This window comes from Eumetopias jubatus, unplaced genomic scaffold, assembly GCF_037043125.1.
Source record: "Eumetopias jubatus isolate StellerSeaLion01/CBP00866 unplaced genomic scaffold, mEumJub1_p1.0 scaffold_11, whole genome shotgun sequence".
NCBI classification, from domain to species: Eukaryota; Metazoa; Chordata; class Mammalia; order Carnivora; family Otariidae; genus Eumetopias; species Eumetopias jubatus.
Window position 1 is genome coordinate 97,746,088 of NW_028274817.1, and position 8,852 is coordinate 97,754,939.

General features: G+C 35.4%; 1 pseudogene; it reads right to left on the minus strand.

The window, feature by feature from the left end:
- Positions 1-2,813: 2,813 nt before the first annotated feature.
- On the minus strand, positions 2,814-3,390 carry LOC114199439 (cell division control protein 42 homolog pseudogene; annotated as a pseudogene).
- Positions 3,391-8,852: the final 5,462 nt, after the last annotated feature.

The window sequence follows — 8,852 nt, forward strand, 5'->3', positions numbered from 1 at the left end:
CCTGCAAGACAATTGCCTCAGTTGATGTTATTGTATTACCTTAACATAAGTGAAGCCTCGTCTCTTTATTCACAGAAGGAGGGCCTGCTTCCTACAGCAAGGGAACATCAGAGAGACTTGGAAATTTGTGTCATATCTTTTTCGTTTTATTTCTCCAGAGATCCACATTCCAACTTTTAAAGTCTTTATCATTTTCAATTGTTGCTATCAATTTCACATTAGAAACTTGACAATCTGTAAATTACATTCTCATTGTAATTCTACATATAACACAGTTAGTTAATTTTGGGTCCTATTTTCAGAGATATTTGATATTACAAGAAGTAAGGAATTGTTTGTAAGACTGCCATATAAGCTCTCTGTTCATCTGACTGTTTCTTGACATCAATCAGAAGTAGTTTTTCCACCCCTCAACCCTTGTGGTCATTAATGCTAACATAACGGTCGAGTTCATCTATGCTGTCCAGTGGTAGCTACTATTCACATGTCTCTATTTAAATGTAAATTTAATTAGAGTGAAATGAAATAAAATAAAATAAACCATTCAATCCCCCATTGTCACTAGCCACATTTGAAATGCTCAAAACCACAAGTGGCTACTGGCTACTCTACTGGATGGTGCAAATAGAACATTTCAATCAGTGCAGGAGTTACATTAGATAGTGCTACCCTAGAGACTAAGTACACATATATACTAGATACACATTCACAGAGTATTCCTAACATTAAATTTAATAGCCGAAACCTGGAAACATCCCAGTCTTTGTGGAATGGAAAAACACATTGGATAAACATAGTGAAATTGGAATATATTTATTGATGAAAATGAATGAACTATAGATACACACCACTTGTTGAATCTTAGTAACATATTATTGAAGGAAAGAGACACAAAACAATGCATACTTTTGTTTTGTTACCATAGAAATAAAATATCAGTTAGTGGTGCATCACTGGTTGCAAAATGATAATGATAGTAAGGAAATTACTACCAAAGTAACAGGATAAGTTGAGGAAGTTGTTCACATCAGGAAGGGATAAATGGCGACTTTCTGGCTGATTGGTGATACTGTTTTTGACTTGAATGGTGGTTTCATGATTGTTTAATAACTATTTGTTAAACTATCTTATGAAATATGTGTGCTATATTTTCAAATAATATATGCTAAAATAAAACTATTTCAAAAAGTAGAAATATTTCAGGTGAAGAAATTATAGACCCCACCCACACTCCTGGGAAAAAAGAAAGCTTTACTTCAGAGAGAGAGATATTGATAGAATGAGTCAGAGGAGGGGCACAGGAAGAAGCAGAGTCCCTGTGGAGCAGGGAGCCCCATGTGGGCCTCCATCCCAGGACCCTGGGATCATGACCCGAGCCAAAGGCAGGTGCTTAACTGACTGAGCCACCCAATCACCCAGAAAATTTTACTCTTAAACTGCTATCCACTTGTTAGAATCTCAGCACTGGTAGACTTACATAATTCTCATTTTAGAGGAACGGAAGAGGATAACCAAGAACACAGAATCTTAACTGATATTCCTACTATTTGGTTTGCTTTAATATTACTGACAATATATGTATATCATAATAAAATATTTTTAAGAACCCATTTAACTTAAAACACTCAGGAAAACCAATTAGGAGCAAAACACCCCAGTGCTTACTAATGTTGGAATTTCTGTATGGTTCTTTTACATATTTATTTCAGATAAAATGATAAAAGAACTTAGGATGTATTTGTGAACATTTTTCTTCTTAATATTGAATTTGAAACTCATGATTTGTATGGTAATATCATCATTGGATCTTGCACCTTAACACACAGTCTATTGCAGGTGTGGACTTTATATAATCATTACTAGAAATTTTATTTCTTTATTTTAAGTGTGCATGTGTCTGTATTGTGTTGAAGATAGTTTAAATTTTATTTTTTTATATTTATTTGACAGAGAAAAATGCTTTTTAATTATGTACTCAGTCCATTTGGTGTATTTCAAAAGGTGCAGTACCTTTTTTCATTTATCAGTGAAAGAAGTTAGAAATTAATTTAAAAAAATCAGCAAATGGCAAACAAATTTCTTTGAAAGTCACAGTCACATATATAGTGGATCATAGAAAAGAGGAGGAGCAAGACAGTTTCTACCCACTCTCATGAGTTTCATCCAATACTGGACCTAATCAAGGGTGGAGAGAAAAGGCAACTTTCAAAAAGGAGTATGTTATTAAATGAGGCATTTACTATACTCCTTCCTAAGAGCACCAGGTGGGGAACAAGTTTTCTAAACTAGATCTAGGAAGTGGAATGTAGAATCAATCTGTCCTCCTCCCCTTAAGGGTTGTCCAACGGTAAATGAATTTTAAAAACATGACTAAATAAAAACAAACCCCCCACACACTCCTGCACCCTGCCCCCCAGCAAAAAAAGGGGGGGATAAACAAACCTAATGTCCCAGATCATTTTCTAGAGTGGATGGAGCCCAGGAGCAGCTTCAACAACCCAAATTAGTCTGTTACAGAGTCATCACAAGCAAGCCTTGCTTTTAAACAAAAAAATAATAATTTTTTTTGAAATGACAAAACAGAAATGTACTAATCACTTTTCTGACAATACACAATTACTCAAATTAACTAGTACTGAGAGGGGGAAGGGGACCATACCTATGGGCCTTCTCACACGAGTGCATGTGGGTAGGTGCAGGGCATTTGTCATTTTTGCAAAAATGAATTTTAATCTTTAATCTTTAGTTTGATTTAACATTGTTTTTAGTACAATGCTGATACTAGCTGTGCGGAAAGGGCTCTGGAGAGATGTTCACAGCAGCACACACCTGCGGCTCTTCTTCGGTTCGGGAGGCTCCAGGGCAGCCAGTATTGCTTCATCAAATACATTCTTTAGGCTTTTCCATGTGAGTGCAGAACATTCCACATACTCGACTGCCTTCAGGTCATGGGCCAGCTTTTCAGCAGTCTCTGGAGTGATAGGCTTCTGTTTGTTCTTGGCAAGTTTCTCATTCATACAGAGATCATCTCAGAGATCAATTTGGGTCCCAACAAGCAAGAAAGGAGTCTTTGGACAGTGGTGAGTTATCTCAGGCACCCATCTTTCCTTCACATTTTCAAATGATTATGGAGAGACCATTGAAAAACAGACTGGAAATACATTTCTTTGTGGATAACTCAGTGGCCGTAGTCTGTCATAATCTTCTTGCCCTGCAGTATCAAAAAGTCCAAGAGTATATGGCTCTCCACCAATCATAACTGTGACTGCATAGTTGTTAAAAACAGTCGGTACATATGTAGATGGAAATTTGTTTGTTGTGTAGGATATCAGGAGACATGTTTTTACCAATGGCACCATCACCCACAACAATGCCCTTAATTGTCTGCATTGCTGAAACAGTTTTGTATCCACTTTAAATATTTCAAATTTGATGATGACCTCAGCTTCTCTGCCGGGGCATTGGCAGCACTGCCGAAGGTAGTTTAAATTTTAAATTTACAATTTGAGTATTTCATAAAACCTTTAGTAAACTAAGTAAAGCTGAAATTTCAGTCCACACATTTGAGGATTTTAATGAAACAAATATTTGTTATTGAATAACAAACTTGTACTTTGATCTATATTTGAATCTGGTCCTGAAGACTACATCTAGATTGCATATTTTTATTTCTATTTTCATATCAGTTGGAATATGATACACAGAAAAATAATATATCAGATTAAAAAGAAACATTCATGTTGCTCAGTATTTATTTCTCCACTCAGGAGCATACTCACTAACATAACATAATAAAATTAAATTAAAAAGCCAAAAAAAAAAGAGCATACTCACAGAGATCTTTTCTAGGGGGAAAATTGAACTGTAGCTTCTATTTCTTTCTATGCTATGCATTCTTCTCTAGGCTGTATTATGTCAGTTCAGAGATAATGAGGAGCCATAAACAAACAATGATTCTAAGGGATAGAGATCACTGGGGCAGGATTTATATTTGAATAAAGATTGACCAAAAAATGTAGGTAAGACAAAATCTGTTGGAATCATACTTGTCAGAAACTTGGTACAGGAAGGGGGTTTTAAGGCTTAAAGAAGCCAAAAATAGAGCTGAAAACTTTACTCTCTCACATTCCTTCAGTCTAGTCAGAGTGGCACAGGGAGTTGAGTATCTTGACCAGACTGTTGATCTGTATCTTTTCCATTGTTACATATGTTGAAATGGTTGTGAATTTAGTGCAATATCACATCATATTTATGTATTATGGCTTCTTGTCCTTCATCATATGTTGTATTGGGTGAATGAATGTTGGTGCTGAATGATGAGGTATGGAGGGTTGTTAAATTCTATGGATAGGAATAGTTGGAAGAAATTTTTGAAAACTGTAATGTAGCTGACTACTTTTATAAACTTGAGCAATCTGATAAATTGGTTTCCAGGGTTTGAAAATTTGGATGGTGTAAATATTTTCTGAGTCTGGACTTTCTCCTTGTGACTGGGGTGTATTAGGACAAAGTTTGTGTTGATACTTTGTGTACTAAAATATGTCTTACAGAAATCAATAGATGTTCTGCAGCTCCTCCAGTTTCTGATTGGTTTGGAGCAATAGTGCAGGTTTTGATGCTGCACAAAATAGTAAGAGTGAAAACCATAAGTCATAGGAAATTGTGGATTTGGGATAGAGACAAGTAGCAATTTTTTATGCATTAATTTCACAGGGATAGTATGATATAGAGTCATACTGTCTTCAACAGTAAGTTTTATGTAGTGTGGTCATTAGTATGACAAAATGCAAGGAGGTACATTGATGGACCTGCATACCATGGGATTGGTAAATGTGTTTTTTAGAATTAGGTTATGAAGTTCCTCTGGACTGCAGCATGGAAAGGGGGGCATTGTTTGAGAGATGGCCTCTCCTTCAGTGATATATATTTGGCTGTTTTAGCCCTAGACTTTAAAGACTACCCTTAGGGTAACTCTACTTTTCTGGTTAGATACTGTTATGTAAAGGCACTGCTTCATGTAACTGTTTAATTAACTTGGTGAGTTCTAATTACTGGGTTAATGGAAACTAATAATGGATTTTGGTATCTGGAAGTGGGGTGCTAATGTAACACTTACCTAACATTGTTTATATAGCTTTGCAGTTGAGCAGTGGGCAGAGGATGGAAAATTTTGAGAAGCATGATAGAAAATGCCTACATTATCTTGAACAGATTGTTAGTAGAAATATAGATGTTAACACCTTTGCTATTGAGAACTTAGAAGGACATGAGGAGTTTGGTAGAGAAAACATATTAGAGACTATTTAATCAAAAACAGACTGATGATAGAAATATGGATGTTAAAAGTTCTGCTGTTGAAGGTGTAGAAGAGAATGAAGAACATGTTATTGGAAAATGGAGGAGAGGGAATCTTTATTATATAGTGATGGAAAATTTAGCAGAATTGTGCCCTTTAGTTATGAGGAAAGCAGAAGTTTCTGTGCTGAAGTTGGCTATTTAGCTGAGATTTCCTAGTAAAGTTTTGAAGGCAAAGTCTAGTATTTCCTTGTTTATAGTAAAATGTAAGAGGAGAAAGATAAATTGAGGGAAGAACTGTTAAACAAAAAGGAACCAAGACTTTATGATTTGGGAAATTCTTCACTTGTCCTGATTGCAAAAGATGCTAAAATTAAGAATCACTGTTATAAAAGAGTGCTCTAATGAAAAAACAGTGTGTGGCTGGAAAGTTTTTGCTAATACCTTTGAAAGACCAAAATGACAGAGTATTGAGTTGTGTTTTAAGATATTGAAAAGTTTGTGACACATACAATCCTTCAGCCATCCTAGTAGAAGCCAAAAATAGAGATGGAAGTATTGAAGAAAAATCTATGGAGGAGTCTCTTGTCAAAAGGAATGAATTCTTGTGACATATGTGGGTAACCCATAAGGTTCTTGAGAATTTTATACTAGCAGAAACACTGCCAGCTAGGATTAAAAGTGTGACAGAGCCAAAATAAAAGATGGTTATTGTACTCACAAAATACTACAGATGGTAAACAGACTGATAAAAATTACCCAGCTGCAAACACGAGTTACCCTTTATGAGAAAGGAAGAATGACTCAGAGAGAGGAGCCTTAAGGTCAGATTGCAGACCCAAAAATCACAGAGGATTATTCCCAGGCCTTGAAACCAAATGGAATTTGCCCTGCTAGATTTTCAATTTGCTGAGATGGGTGACTCCTTTAATAATTTCCATTTTCTTCCATTTTTAATGCATATGTCTATAGTTATTATTCTATACCTTCCCACAAGGGTATTTTGTGAGCAGGTAACTTGATTTTTAAGTTTACAGGATTACATATGGAGAATTGTGCCTCAAGAAAGATTATACCCAGAGCCTTACCCATACCTGATTTAAATGGGTTAGATTATTAGATTTGAGACTTTTGAGGTGACAAGATTTAGATGAGATTTTGGACTTTGCATTGGTGCTGCAATTTATTGATATTTGGGAGCACGTTGGGATAAAGCAAAGATATTTTGCATGCAGGACAGACATGGATTTTCAAGTGCCAGAAAACAGACTGTGGTAGGCAGAACAATGGCCAGCCTAATTACATTACATGGTAACAAATAATTAAATTTGCAGATGGAGTTAAGGTTGCTAAACAGCTGACCTTAAAATAGGGAGACATCCTGGCTTATCTCTATGGGCCCAATGTAACCACAGAATCCTTAAATGTGGAGAAGGGAGGCAAAATCTGTGTCAGATGTACATGATATGAGAATTGCTTGATTGGCCATTGCTAGCTTTGAAAATGGAAGAGGGCATGGGCCAAGCAATAATAGGAGACTCTAGAATCTGAAAAAGAAAAGAACATTGATTTTTTACCTAGAGCTTCCTGAAAGGAATGTAGCTCTGCAGCATTCTGATTTAAGCCCAGTGAGAAACATTTAAGACTTGTGACCCCCAGAACTGAAAGACAATAAATTTCTTTTGTTTTAAGCCGTGAAGTTCGTGGTGATTAGTTAGAACATACAGTGGTGACATCCTGAATATTTTCCTTCTAAAATCAGCAACAAAACAAGGTTGGAGTCCACCCTTGCTGCTTGCATTAACATTGGAGGGAAATTAGGTAAGAAAAAAAAAGGCATCCAGATTAGGAAAGAATAAATGTAACTATTTCTAGTTACAGGTCACTTGATCTTGTACATACAAAATTCTAAGGAATCCACTCAAAAACTTTTCTAACTAATACACTGGTTCAGTAAGTTTGAAGGATATAAGAGCAATATATAAGCACTAATTGTATTTCTAAACACTAACAATGAACAGTAAAAAGTGAAACTAAGAAAATAATTCCGTTTAAAATAGCATTAGAAAGAATAAAATACTTAGGAATAAGTTTAATAAAGAAAGTGAAAATTTGTCTTCTAAAAACTACAAAAAATTTTGAAGGATATAAGAAGACCCAAATAAATAGGAAGACATCCTATGTTAATCCATCAGATGACTTAATATTGTTAAAATGGCAGTACTCTTTCAAATGGATCCATTGTGTGGCGCCTGGGTGGCTCAGATCATGATCCCAGGGTCCTAGGGTCGAGCCCCACATTGGACTCCCTGCTCTTCAGGGAGCCTGCTTCTCCCTCTCCCTCTGCCTGCCACTCTCTCTCTCACTCTCTGTCAAATAAATAAATAAAATCTTTAAAAAAAATTGATCCATCGATTGACCATGATCCCTATTTAAATACCAAAGGCTTCTTTGAAAAAATTGACAAACTTGTCATAAAATTCATAAGAAAATTCAAGGGACTAACAGTAGCCAAGGAAGATTAAAGTTGGAAGGCTCACACTTTCATATTTCAAACTTAAATACAAAGCTACCATAATCAAGATAGTGTGGTACTATTACAAAGATGAACCTATAGATCAAAGGAATTGAATTAAGATTGCAGAATGGACACTCGTATTTATAGTCAATTGATTTCTAACAAGAGTGCGAAGGCAATTCAATGGAACAGAGTAGTCTTTTCCAAAATTATTGCTGCAGTAATTGTATATACACATGTCAAAGAATGAAGTTGGACTGCTCCCTCATAACATACACAAAAATTAACTCAAAATGGGTTACAGATCTTTATGCAAGAGTTAAAGCTGTAGAAATCTTAGAAGAAATCAGAGAAATAAATCTTCTTGATCTTAGGTTAGGTAGAGCCTTCTCATGTGTGACACCAAAAACACAAAGAAATGGATAAAAGAAAGAAATGGATAAATTGGATTTTATGAAACTTAGACTTCTGTGGTTCAAAAGATACCATCAATAAAATGAAAAGACAACTCACAGAATGGGAAAAATATCTGCAAATCATATATCTGATAATAGACTTACATCTAGAATATATAAAGAACTTTTACAACCCAATAATAAAAAAGACAACAACAATAATAAAAAAAGACAAACCACCCACTTTAAAAAGAGAGCTAAAGTCTTAAATAGACATTTCTACAGAGAAGCTACACAAATGTCCTCCTAGCACATGAAAAGATGCTGAATATCATTAGCCATCAGGGAAATGCAAATCAAATACACAGTGAAATACCACTTCATATCTAACTAGGACAGACATAATCTAAAGACAGATAAGAAGTGTTGGCAAGGATATGGAAGAATTGGAACTTTCACATGCTGCCGTTAGGGAAGTAAAATGGTACAAACACTGGAAAACAAGCTGACAATACCTTAAAAGGTTAAACGTGGAGTTACTATATAACCCAGCAATTCCATTTCTAGAGATTTGGAAACATATGGTCACAAAAAGACCTTGTACACACATGTTCATATCAGCAATACTTACAATAGCCAAAAGG